We start from the raw sequence: 13,507 nt of genomic DNA, 5'->3' as shown, positions 1-13,507 counted from the left end.
TGACGTGGTGACGTCCTGGGACTTTTGCTGTGCTTTGTACTTCTTTGTGATTTCTCTGGATTTTGACCAGTTTGCGCTGGTTTTTGATTTTGCCTCTGAATTATCTGTATTGGGACTGCTTTGCTTTGGATGGCTTTTGTGTTAAAGGCAATTCCATTTCGCCTTTTGTGTATCTGCAAGCATTTTCTGAAAATAAACCTTATTTATTTATAAAGATTCAATGTTTACCCCATCAGGCCGGTTATTTTCATCCCCTAGGCCCCCCAGGGTCTTATAATGCTGGTCACATATTGTTAATAGCTTTTGTTTTTTCCTCAGTGTTTATTTATACACACATATATAATATAATATAATATAATATAATATAATATAATATAATATAATATAATATAATATAATATAATATAATATAATATAATATAATATAATACCTACCTACCTACCTACCTACCTACCGTGGTACCTCAGTATACCTCCTTGATCCTTTGACTTAAACCAAACAGGATGTATACCAAATGAATGTTTTTACATAAGAAATAAAGGGAAAATAATTAATCCATTCCCTTGAAAAAAAATCTTATTGTTATTGGCATATTATACATTGATGGGGTTGTATAAAATTAATTTAAACCCTGCTTAATACTAAAATACATAAATACAAAAGCGATTAGATGAAATAAATGAAAATTTAACCTCAATTTACTTTTTTAATAACGACTTTGTTTTTCACAATTGTAGATACTGTTGTTCTTGGCATACAGTATGCCGCAGCCATGTCCCGGATATGCATGCCACCGTCATACTTTTCAACAATCAATTCAAATTTACGCGGAAAAAACACAAAATCGTGTGAAAATTCACAGAGAGTTATAGCGCGGGTTGTTCACTGAATACTAGCAGCTGCCATACTGACGCCCGTGGGCAGTCGTGGCTTTGTCTCGAGAGAGGTAAACAAGGGTAGTGTAGTGTTCTCTAGACTGAAGTAGCGACACACTCAGAATAACGTTTCAAATGCTGTTTATTTTGAACCATGTTTAACCAACTCTCCATACAGCGTGCCTTCTAAACCACACCCCTCCCTCCGGCAGTCATATATCTCAAAAGACGCAGACCATAGCAATCAACACCCGAACATAAAGCAATGGACAAAAGCATCATTGAACAATCATATACAACAGGCAGCATGCAGGTTGTTCACTGAATGCTAGCAACTGCCATAGTGACGCTCGTGGGCAGTCATGACTTTGTCTCGAGAGAGAGGTAAACAAGGGTAGCACACGAGTCGTATTCCAAACAAAGGTCGTATACCAAGTTGGACTTCTTCCAAAGCAGACGTATATCGAGGGATGACTGATGTGTGTGTGTGTGTGTGTGTGTATATATATATATATATATATATATATATATTTATGTATATATACTGCTCAAAAGAATTAAAGGAACACTTTTAATCAGAGTATAGCATAAAGTCAATGAAACTTATGGGATATTAATCTGGTCAGTTAAGTAGCAGAGGGGTTGTTAATCAGTTTCAGCTGCTGTGGTGTTAATGAAATTAACAACAGATGCACTAGAGGGGCAACAATGAGATGACCCCCAAAACAGGAATGGTTTAACAGGTGGAGGCCACTGACATTTTTCCCTCCTCATCTTTTCTGACTGTTTCTTCACTAGTTTTGCATTTGGCTACAGTCAGTGTCACTACTGGTAGCATGAGGCGATACCTGGACCCTACAGAGGTTGCACAGGTAGTCCAACTTCTCCAGGATGGCACATCAATACATGTCATTGCCAGAAGGTTTGCTGTGTCTCCCTGCACAGTCTCAAGGGCATGGAGGAGATTCTAGGAGACAAGCAGTTACTCTAGGAGAGCTGAAGAGGGCCATAGAAGGTCCATAACCCATCAGCAGGACCAGTATCTGCTCCTTTGGGCAAGGAGGAACAGGATGAGCACTGCCAGAGCCCTACAAAATGACCTCCAGCAGGCCACTGGTGTGAATGTCTCTGACCAAACAACCAGAAAGACTTCATGAGGGTGACCCAAGGGCCCCATGTCCTCTAATGGGCCCTGAGCTCACTGCCCAGCAGCATGCAGCTCGATTGGCATTCGCCATAGAATACCAGAATTGGCAGATGCACCACTGGTGCCCTGTGCTTTACAGATGAGAGCAGGTTCACCCTGAGCACGTGACAAAAGTGAAAGGGTCTGGAGAAGCCATGGAGAACATTATGCTGCCTGTAACATCATTCAGCATGAGCAGTTTGGTGGTGGGTTAATGATTGTCTGGGGAGGCATATCCATGGAGGGTCACACAGACTGCTACAGGCTTGACAAAGGCACCTTGGCTGCCATTAGGTATCAGGATGAAATCCTTGGACCCATTGTCAGACCCTATGCTGGTACAGTGGCTCCTGGTGCACGACAATTCCTGGCCTCATGTGGTGAGAGTATGCAGGCAGTTCCTGGAGGATGAAGGAATTGATACCATTGACTGGCCACCACACTTTCCTGACCTAAATCCAATAGAACACCTCTGGGACATTATGTTTTGGTCCATCCAATGCCACCAGGTTGCACCTCAGACTGTCCAGGAGCTCAGTGATGCCCTGGTCCAGATCTGGGAGGAGATCCCCCACAACACCATCTGTCATCTCATTAGAAGCATGCACCGATGTTGTCAGGCATGTATACAAGAACACAGGGGCCATACAAAGTGCTGCGTACAATTTGGAGTTGCTGCAATTAAATTTTGGCAAAATGGACTAGCCTGCCACATCATTTTTCACTCTGATTTTTGGGGCGTCTTTGAATTCAGGGCTCTGTAGGTTGATCATTTTCATTTCCATCAAACGATGTGGCATCCTTTCGTTCCTAACACATTACCCAGTCTATATCAGTATAGATATCCAGGAGGATTTCTTTTTCCCATTGAGATCTGATGTGTTTTCAAAGTGTTCCTTTAATTTTTTTGAGCAGTTTATATATATATACACACACAGTGGGTATAGGAAAGAATCCCCCCTTTGAAAAATTCCCATTTATTTTACTTTACAGCCTTAAATTTATGTTAGGTAGAATGCCTAGAGTGGCTGGGCGGTCTCATGGCCTGGTACCCCTGCAGATTTTATTTTTTTTCTCCAGCCATATGGAGTTTTTTTGTTTTTTCTGTCCTCCTTGGCCATCAGACCTAACTTTTTATTCTATGTTAATTAGTGTTCTCTGATCTTAATTCTTACTTTGTCTTTTTTCTTTTTCTTCATCATGTAAAGCACTTTGAGCTATATTATTTGTATGAAAATGTGCTAGAGAAATAAATGTTGTTGTTGTTAAATGTAAACACACAAACTAATATTTTTTCCAGATTTACTTACTCAATCCAATCTATAACATCCAAGTGAAAGATATCACAGCTACAGTTCAGAAGAATTTTCAAAAATCAAAAACAAGAAATCCTGAGATGAATTAAGGACCCCCAAAAAACTCAATCAGATGTCAGTGCCCACCATTTCCATTGCGGTTACTGGCTTCCTTCCACCTGTGATCAATTGTAATCCATGTGATTAGTGAAGCTGTTCCTGGTCCATTCATTCCCTTCCTTGGTAGAGCAACTGACAGCAAACACCTGACTATGGGTAGCCGGCCACTTTCAAAAGATCTCAAGGATGGAGTTGTGGATGGACATAAGGCAGGAAGTGGAGGCAAGAACATCTCAAAGGCTTTATCAATACCAAGGAGCTCAGTAAAGTCCATGATAAAGAAGTGGTGAGTGTTTGGTACAACTAGGACCCTCCCAGGATCCTCCAAACTGGATGGAAGAGCAAGGAGGAAACTGGTAAGAGAAGCTAGCAAGAGGCCAATGGCCACTTTGAAGGAGTTACAGGATTTGATGGCACAGAGTGGTCATTAATGGTGTGCAAGTGACAACAATTTGACAAGCACTCCACAATTGTGGCTTGTTCTGGAGGGTCGCACTTCTCAGGAAAGGCAACATTAAGACTCGTTTGAGCTTTCCCAGAATGCACCTTGAAGATTCTGATGCCAAGTGGAAAAAGGTCTTCTGGTCAGAAGAGCCCAAAATCAAACTATTTAGCCTCAACACCAAACGGTCCACCAATGCAGCTCACCATCCACAACATAGCATACCTACAGTAAAGCATGGAGGGAGAAGCATCTTGTTGTGGGGGCCTGGGGCTCTCGTTAGGGTAGAAGGAGAAATGGATGGGACAAAATACTTGAGGAAAACCTGCTACCCTCTGCCAGAAAGGTGAAGATGGGCAGAATGTTCACCTTTCAACACGACAACGAGCCGAAGCACACAGCAAAATGGACCACACAGCGGCTGAAGGAGAAAAAAGTGAATGTCCTGGTGTGGCCAGTCAGAGCCCAGAGCTAAACCACAGTGAAAATCTGTGGAAAGATCTGAAGATAGCAGACCAGCAACGCTCAGCGTCCAATGTGACCGAACTTGAACAGTTCAACTGTAAAGAAGAGTGGGGGACAAATATTACACAGTCTAGGTGTGCAAAGCTGAGAGAGAAGAATCAACAGACTCAAGGCTGAGGGTCAACAAAATGACATTGACATGGGGGGGCAGTGATACTTTATTAATCTCAGTAGGTCTTGTGTTTGATTTTTTAAAGTCTTCTGAACTGTAGCTGTGATATCTTTCACTTGGATGTTAGAGGGTGCATTGAGTAAGTAAAGCTGGCAAGAAATATCGGTTTGTGTGTTTACATTTAAGGCTGTAAATCAAAACAAAATGGGAATATTTCAAAGGGGGGGATTCTTTTCTATACCCACTGTAAATACAAATTGAGGAACGTTAGGCTTACGAATATTTAAAGCACTAGCAAGACCACATCTGGTTTACTGCAAGAAGGACGGGAGAAGAAGGAGTAGATGTGCTGTGGGATTGAATGCAGAAGATCGAAGAACAGGAGAGAAGACCAGAGGAGCGGAAATGCAGCGTCGGCTGGACCCCTTTATAAGGAGAAGGGAGATATTCAGGATGGTGGAAACTACAAACGGGATAAGGCTGACGTCACACATAACAACACACAATGACATTCTGGGAAAGGATTCTAGAGAGAAGGCTTAGGGAAGAGCCCACCCTAGTGGAGGAGCAGTTTGGAAGAAGCCCAACAGACTCAAAGCTGTGGGTCAACAAAGTGACATTGACATTGGGGGGTGTCGGGTGATCTTTTATTAATCTCAGTCGGTCTTATTTTTGATTTTTTAAAATTTTTCTGAACTGTAGCTGTTATATCTTTCACTTGGATGTCATAGGGTGGCATTGAGTATGTAAAGCTGGCAAGAAGTATTGCTTTGTGTGTTTTCATTTATGGCTGTAAAGTAAAAAAAAGGGAAATTCTCTGTCTTATGTTTTATTTTTTTTAATATCTAAGGTTGTGTGTATGTTGATCATGTAACTGATAATTGGAACGTCACCAAAACCGGAGTCAGCTTCCTTGTATGTGTGCATACTTGACTAATAAATCTGATTCTGGTTCTGATCACTAGCTGGGTTTTAATGGTGCTCCCCCCCCCAAAAATTATGGACATTTTTGAGAATATTTTTGGGGACTCTGAATGCTGAGGTGCCCCAAGTTCATGACAGGCATAAGGGAGCCACTATGAGGGTTCATCAAACGTCATCCATTCTGCTTCCGTTTCCACTCCATGACCCATCGTGATGAAGGCTCAATGGCTGAAGCGTATTTGAATTTTTCTTGTAATTTTTCATGTGTGCTGTCAGCATTTTTTTTCTTGTCATTTAACTTGTGTTATTATTCACATCACTGTGATCTGCTCCAACATATGTACTCCCCCCAGGAAGCCAAGTCACTGGTACTTGTGAGAGTTTCCAATTTAAACAATGATGGGTTTTCTAAGAAATAAAAAAAAAAACACATTTCCATTTAGCTTTGACATTGTGTTATAATTAATTTGAAATCTGTGGGGTGGCTTGGTGTTCCCGTCATCTTAACTTCACTCTCCTGTGGCTCCTGTGGTGTGATTTGTGATGCTTGAATGGTCTCTGCGTCTTCATGTTGGTTTTTTTCCCACAGCCTGTGCCATCAGCAGCAGGTGTACAGTGGGCTCCGAGAGTATTCAGACCCCTTCGCTGTCTGTCTGCACACTTTATTGTGTTGTACACTTCATTTGAAAGGGATGTATTTGTGTTTTTGCCCATCAATTCACACTCAATAACCCATCATGACAAAGTGAAGACATGTTTTCAGAATAGTTTGCAAATTTATTAAAAATCATAACCTGAAATCTCTCATTCTTATACAGTACACAGTGTGCTCAGGTGCCTCCTGTTTGCTTTAATCCTCCTTCAGCTGTTTCTACAACTTGCTTGTCCAATTGTGAATGTACTGGGCGTCACTTAGAAAGGTGCACGTGCACCAGCTGTGGACACCAGGGGGCGCTGCTGGTCCCCAAACTCCCAACGCAAACAGGCTCAGACACCACAGTGAAAGGCAGGAGAGTCGTTTAGTGTGGGAAACTCTTCTTGAGCAAGCGTTTCCCACCACAGCCACAAGTATGAATAATACATAATCACAATTTCTTTCTTTCTTTCTTTCTTTCTTTCTATAGTGCCTTTCATATCTATTTATCTGTTATATAGATAGATAGATATGAAAGGCACTATATAACAGATAGATAGATAGATTAGATATGAAAGGAATTATATAATAGATTGATGTGAAAGGCATTACAAGATAGATATGAAAGACATTACAGTATATAATAGATATGAAAGGCACTATATGATAGATTGATATGAAAGGCACTATATAGATAGTGCCTTTCATTCTATCTTATCTATTTAGTGCCTTTCATTCTGTCTTATCTATTTAGTGCCTTTCACATCTATTTATCATATAGTGCCTTTCATATCAATCTATCATATAGTGCCTTTCCTATCTATCTATCTATCTATCTATCTATCTATGTATCTATCTATTATATAGTGCCTCATCTATCTATCTATCTATCTATCTATCTATCTATCTATCTATCTATCTATCTATCTATCTATCTATCGTTTTCCTCCCAGTGTCTAAAGACAAGCATATTAGGTGAATTGATGACACTAAATTGGGCCGAGTGTGTGTGTTTGGTGTGTGAAGAAGTGTTTGTTCACCCACTGATGAATTGGCATCCTGTCCAGGGTTTATTCCTGCCTTACTCCCTATTTTAGCTGGGATAGGCTCCAGCACTCCCTGTGACCCTGGTCTGGATTAGGGGGTTAGTTAAATGACAGAAACGTCTTGCAATGTTCCCATTAATGGCCAGCCTGGCATGAACAGCAATTTTCAGTTACATTACTCTGTGTGTGTGTGTGTGTGACTCACATAGATTTGTAAGGCACTATATAGACAGACAGATAGATATGAAAACAACATGTGAATGAAGTGAGGGGGTTCGAATACTTTGTGAATCCACTGTAACACATTTCTTAATGAACACTCACACTAAATATTTTGTGGTTTCCTGTAATTAACTTAATAATTTATAGCGTAATGAAAATTACATAATTAGATCTGGACCACCCTATATTGTATTGTATTGCCCCCTTTTTTTGACACCCACTGCATGCCCAACCTACTTGGTTTCTTTCATTTTTTCACCCTACAAGATTTTTTTTTGAGAGTTTCCCCCTGTGTTTTTAGAGAGTCAAGGCTGGGGGGCTGTCAAGAGGCGGGGCCTGTTAAAGCCCATTGAGGCACTCCTTGTGTGATTTTGGGCTCTAGAAAAATAAATTCTATTGTATCATATATACATGCATGCCACATGATAGACCACAACCTTGCTTGCCATGTGGAGATTTCGAAATACCTGAACTGAAATATCCCATTCACACAGACGGGTATTCAGACCTTTTATTCAAGCCCCTTTGGCAGCCATTCCAGCCAGGAGACCCCTTGGGTTTGACTCAACAAGCTTCGCACACCTGGATTTGGTGATTTTTAATTTTTATTTTTTATTTTTTTCCCTACAAAGGTTTTTTTGGGAGCTTTTCCTTGTCTTCTCAGAGAGTCAAGGCTGGTGACAGGGCCTGTTAAAGCACATTGCGGCACTTCTTGTATGATTTTTCGGCTCTATTAAAATCAATGGTATTCTGTGTTACCACTCATTTCCCAGTGTCTGCCGCTACAGGATGGCACACTCCCATTCTCGTGCTCTGTCGACAGCTGTTTTGCTTCTCCCCGAGTTGGCATTTAATTAAAACTGAAATTAATAGGCTCATCAAGAGGATTGCAGACTCCCAGGAATACAAAATATTATCAGAGAAACAAAAGCCTCAGTAAAGCCTTGGGCTTTGTGAATAATTCCACCGCAGGTGATTGACAGACGAACGTTGACGGTGTCTGCGCTGAAGCCTCCTATTGCCACCCCAGATGGGTTCTTTTTTTTTAAAGGGGCACCTGCCAACCACTGACAGATGGCTTACTCCATTTGTTGCAGGGAACCAATTTTTTTTTTTTGTGCCAGTGTAGTGGTGTTGAACCCCTGTAGGGGTCCGCATGTTCTTCATGTGTTTGCGTGAGGTTTTCTCCAGAGAGCCCACAATCCATGTCGTTCTTATGAAAGCGTGTGTGTTTGAGTGAGTCTGTTATAGAGCACCTCTCATACCTACAGTCATGTGTAAAAGAAAGTACCCCCACCTGATACCTCAGCCCAACACAATCGGGCAACACCACCAGTTCAGTCCAACACAAAGCCTTTTATACAGGGAATGGCACCCCGACCCGGAGCAGCCTCCGAGGAATGATACCAACTCCATCCCTTTCCTCCAGAGCCTTGCAGCCTCCTTCCTTCTCCACAGGCGAACTTCCCAAGCATTATCTTCCGACTCTGTGAGGTCGGCCGGCTCCTTTCTCACCCACTATGGAAAAACCCAGTATGTCTCATCTTTCAGGTTTTCAGCAAATTGAGAAAATGAAGTCACCCCTATAATTAACGACCTCTAGATTTCATTTTTCCTGAGCTTCACGTACACACAATTATTTGTTTTTCACAAATCAACAGCACCTGCCATTTAAATCACCCAGTCGCAGCATTTAAATCGCATGATCGTCATCTCACTTTTTCATTGGTAGGCGGTCTTTCCTCATTGGTCAGTGGACCTGCTAGTTTTTTGTCTTGCAGTATGTAAAATACGGTGTACATACGAGCTTCTTGCAGCGTGCTATGACTGCAATGAAGACATATTTGGCCATCACCACTATCATATAGCATCAGGAAAGACCTAAAAATAAAAAAAAAACCAAAATGGCAGTTACGAGGTTTTTCCGTTGATTGCACACTCTTGACAGAGACACGAGCAGAGCTGTTGAGGAGCCTCTCACCAGCAGTGATAACGAAGTGAACCCGTCTTCAGTCACTGAAACTGAAGCGGACAGTGAAACCGAACGGGATTCTGATGATTGCAAAAGTGACGCTTGGTTGGTATTTGCATCATTATTATACTTTATTTTACACTTCTTAGAGTGTGTTGTATGTTTTATGGTAAAAAAAAAAATAATAATAAAACAGTCAGTTTTGGAGCCAAATAAATGCAATGCTTTATCGTCTGTGGGGGAAGAGCAAAAGCTTTCGATTTGTCAACAATTTTTATCTCCAGTTTTTGACAGATTTCGACATTTTAGGGTCCTCTAATACTGAAAACATTGATATCTTGATGGTGGGTGTGTGTGCGTGTCACAGTTTCTTGAGGACTTTACCTGCTAAGTAACCACCTAAATAATCAGATCGAGATTCAGAACTAAAATGTAATTATATATATATATATATATATATATATATATATATATATATATATATATATATATATATATATATATATATATATACTATATATATATATATATATATATATATATACTGTATATATGTATACTGTATATATATACATACATACATACAGTGGGTACGGAAAGTATTCAGACCCCCTTCAATTTTTCACTCTTTGTTATATTGGAGCCATTTGCTAAAATCATTTAAATAAATTTTTTCCCTCATTAATGTACACACAGCACCCCACATTGACAGAGAAAAAAAATTAATTTTGAAATTGTTGTAGATTTATTAAAAAAGAAAAACTGAAATATCACCTGGTCCTAAGTATTCAGACCCTTTGCTGTGACACTCGTATATTTAACTCCGGTGCTTTCCATTTCTTCTGATCATCCTTGAGATCACCTTCATTGGAGTCCAGCTGTGTTTGATTCTACTGATTGGACTTGATTAGGAAAGCCACACACCTGTCTGTCTTTATAAGACCTTACAGCTCACAATGCATGTCAGAGCAAATGAGATTCATGAGGTCAAAGGAACTGCCTGAAGAGCTCAGAGACAGAATTGTGGCAAGGCACAGATCTGGCCAAGGTTACAAAAATTTCTGCTGCACTTAAGGTTCCCAAGAGCACAGTGGCCTCCATAATCCTTAAATGGAAGATGTTTGGGACGACCAGAACCCTTCCTAGAGCTGGCTGTCCGGCCAAGCTGAGCTACCGGGGGAGAAGAGCCTTGGTGAGAGAGGTAAAGAAGAACCCAAAGATCACTTTGGCTGAGCTCCAGAGATGCAGTCAGGAGATGGGAGAAAGTTGTAGAAAGTCAACCATCACTGCAGCCCTCCACCAGTCAGGGCTTTATGGCAGAGTGGCCTGTCGGAAGCCTCTCCTCAGTGCAAGACACATGACAGCCCACATGGAGTTTGCTAAAAGACACCTGAAGGACTCTGAGATGGTGAGAAATAAGATTCTCTGGTCTGATGAGACCAAGATAGAACTTTTGGCCTTAATTCTAAGCGGTATGTGTGGAGACAACCAGGCACTGCTCATCACTTGTCCAATACAGTCCCCACAGTGAAGCATGGCGGTGGCAGCATCATGCTGTGGGGTGTTTTTCAGCTGCAGGGACAGGACAACTGGTTGCAATCGAGGGAAAGATGAATGCGGCCAAGTACAGGGATATCCTGGACAAAAACCTTCTCCAGAGTGCTAAGGACCTCAGACTGGGCTGAAGGTTTACCTTCCAACAAGACAATGACCCTAAGCACACAGCTAAAATAACGAAGGTGTGACTGTTCTTGAATGGCCCAGCCAGAGCCCTGACTTAAACCCAATTGAGCATCGCTGGAGAGACCTCAAAATGGCTGTCCACCAACGTTTACCATCCAACCTGACAGAACTGGAGAGGATCTGCAAGGAGGAATGGCAGAGGATCCCCAAATCCAGGTGTGAAAAACTTGTTGCATCTTTCCCAAGAAGACTCGTGGCTGTATGAGCTCAAAAGGGGGCTTCTACTAAATACTCAGGAAAGGGTCTGAATACTTAGGACCATGTGATATTTCAGTTTTTCTTTTTTAATAAATCTGCAACAATTTCAAAAATTCTTTTTTTTGTCTGTCAATATGGGGTGCTGTGTGTACATTAATGAGGGAAAAAATTAATTTAAATGATTTTAGCAAATGGCTGCAATATAACAAAGAGTGAAAAATTGAAGGGGGTCTGAATACTTTCTGTACGTATATATATATATATATATCCATCCATCCATTTTCCATCCCGCTGAATCCGAACACAGGGTCACGGGGGTCTGCTGGAGCCAATCCCAGCCAACACAGGGCACAAGGCAGCAACCAATCCCGGGCAGGGTGCCAACCTACCACAGGACACACACAAACACACCCACACACCAAGCACACACTAGGGCCAATTTAGAATCGGCAGTCCACCTAACCTATAATTTTGTCAAAGAAGAGACAAGTGAGCCGCAAAAAGAGTTGGGGCAGCCATGTGTATAATGTTTCCTGGCTGCAAAAGACTTAGATTTTGTGTACAATTAAGTACAGATTTGAGTGCAGAACAGAACTGTCTTAATGAGGCAAAGATGACGGTTTTAAAGCAGAGGATAGGAAGTGACATCATCAGGGCCAGCACCGGAAGTGACCTCTGGTAGTGTCATCAGGGCGGGAAATGGAAGTGACGTCCACAGAACCAGGTGAAATTTCCTGTAATCGGTCTGCAGTAGAAAGACAGAAAGGGTCAGTACACTCTGCCACCCCCTGGTCTGGCGTGGAATTACCCTCATTCAGGCCCTTTAACTGCCTCTCATGCACACGTGTGTGACAATATATACCGTATATACTAGCGACTGGGACCCCGAACGAATCGGGCTACAAGTTCTACATTTGTGAAACCCATACTTTCTCTGCAAAGAATTATTTGTTTTTTTAAGTCCTTGAAATGATTTTGTTATCATGGCACTGATTTGTGCTTAAAATAGACCTTTTCGGCCGATGTAACGAAGAACTTCCTGTTTAAACGGGGCTGCGAGACTTGAACTCAGCTCTTTGGCGCACCTCATTTGATTTTTTCCGCTAAACAAATTTTCAAAACAAACCGTATTTTATGACTCTAATCAGAGTCGGAGTAAAATTATGTTGGCGCGGCCATTTTAGATCTGAGATCAGCTAAAATTTAAACAATGACCGTTGTTAATACCCTGCCATCATTACTCACTTTATCAATAGATATCAGAAGGATGGATGCCAAAACTGCCCAAAGCTATATTTCGACGTACCAAGCAAATGGCGATACGTTCTAAATTACTTACAGTTCCGGAGCTGTCGAAGGGTTTAAGTCAGTCAACGATGTCAGTCCTGGAAAGAACGCCCCACCAAAGCAACGGTCCAAAAACCAACCGAACTTACTGTTATCTGCTCGAACCAACACCGACTTACTATACTCGGCTGTCCAGCGGCGTCACTGAAACATTCGAACATTCTTAGCCAATCATGCAATACTGCGTCCGTGTTTGCCACGTGATGTTCTAACTACAGAGGCAGAGTCCCATTGCATTGAGTCGAGGTATTGACGCGAACACCATACATACGGATAGTATCAAATTATATATATATATATACAGTGTATATAATATATACCAGTAACGGTGCACTGCATGTTAACGTGCAGTGGATACACTTGACTTGAGCGTTCCTAGTTTTCATTCTCTTTCTCTGTATCTTTAACATTCGTTTGCTCAGAGGTTAATGCGCCTGAACAGCTCTTCTTTTCTCCACCCTAGCGGCCCGCTTCTTCACTTCTTTTGTTGCCATCTTTTTGCGTTAAAACTGATTAAGTCCGTGTTTGTGCTGCAATTACTTAGTACGTATTCTTTAATTTTTTCACTTAAGCTGGCACTTGTGTTCAATCTGCCTCAAGAACGATTTAAGATATGAAGAGGTAGGGGAAGTTACAGCAAAGGTGGTAGGGATGAGAACGGCGCCCGTACGCATGCACCGCATGGCCGCCTTGCTGTCTGCTGCCGAGAGTTGATTCTACAATAAAATAAAATAAAAATGAAATGAGGAATAACCTTAGAGGTCAATCATCACCAATGATTGTGCAGTATGTTAAAAGAACCTTGGGAAAGGCGCTATATGGTACAGGTACAAACCTCACTTCTGAGCCGTTGGGTTACTATGGG

General features: G+C 41.5%; 1 protein-coding gene across 10 annotated transcripts in view; it reads left to right on the top strand.

Moving 5' to 3' along the window:
- Nucleotides 1–13,507, top strand: part of si:ch211-285f17.1 (sickle tail protein homolog) — a 464,466-nt gene that overhangs the window by 176,422 nt on the left and 274,537 nt on the right. The gene's annotated exons all lie outside the window — the stretch shown is intronic.

Source organism: Polypterus senegalus, chromosome 5 (assembly GCF_016835505.1).
Source record: "Polypterus senegalus isolate Bchr_013 chromosome 5, ASM1683550v1, whole genome shotgun sequence".
Classification (NCBI taxonomy): Eukaryota; Metazoa; Chordata; class Cladistia; order Polypteriformes; family Polypteridae; genus Polypterus; species Polypterus senegalus.
The sequence above is the reverse complement of the archived record's forward strand: the minus strand, read 5'-3'. Positions and strand labels throughout refer to the sequence as shown.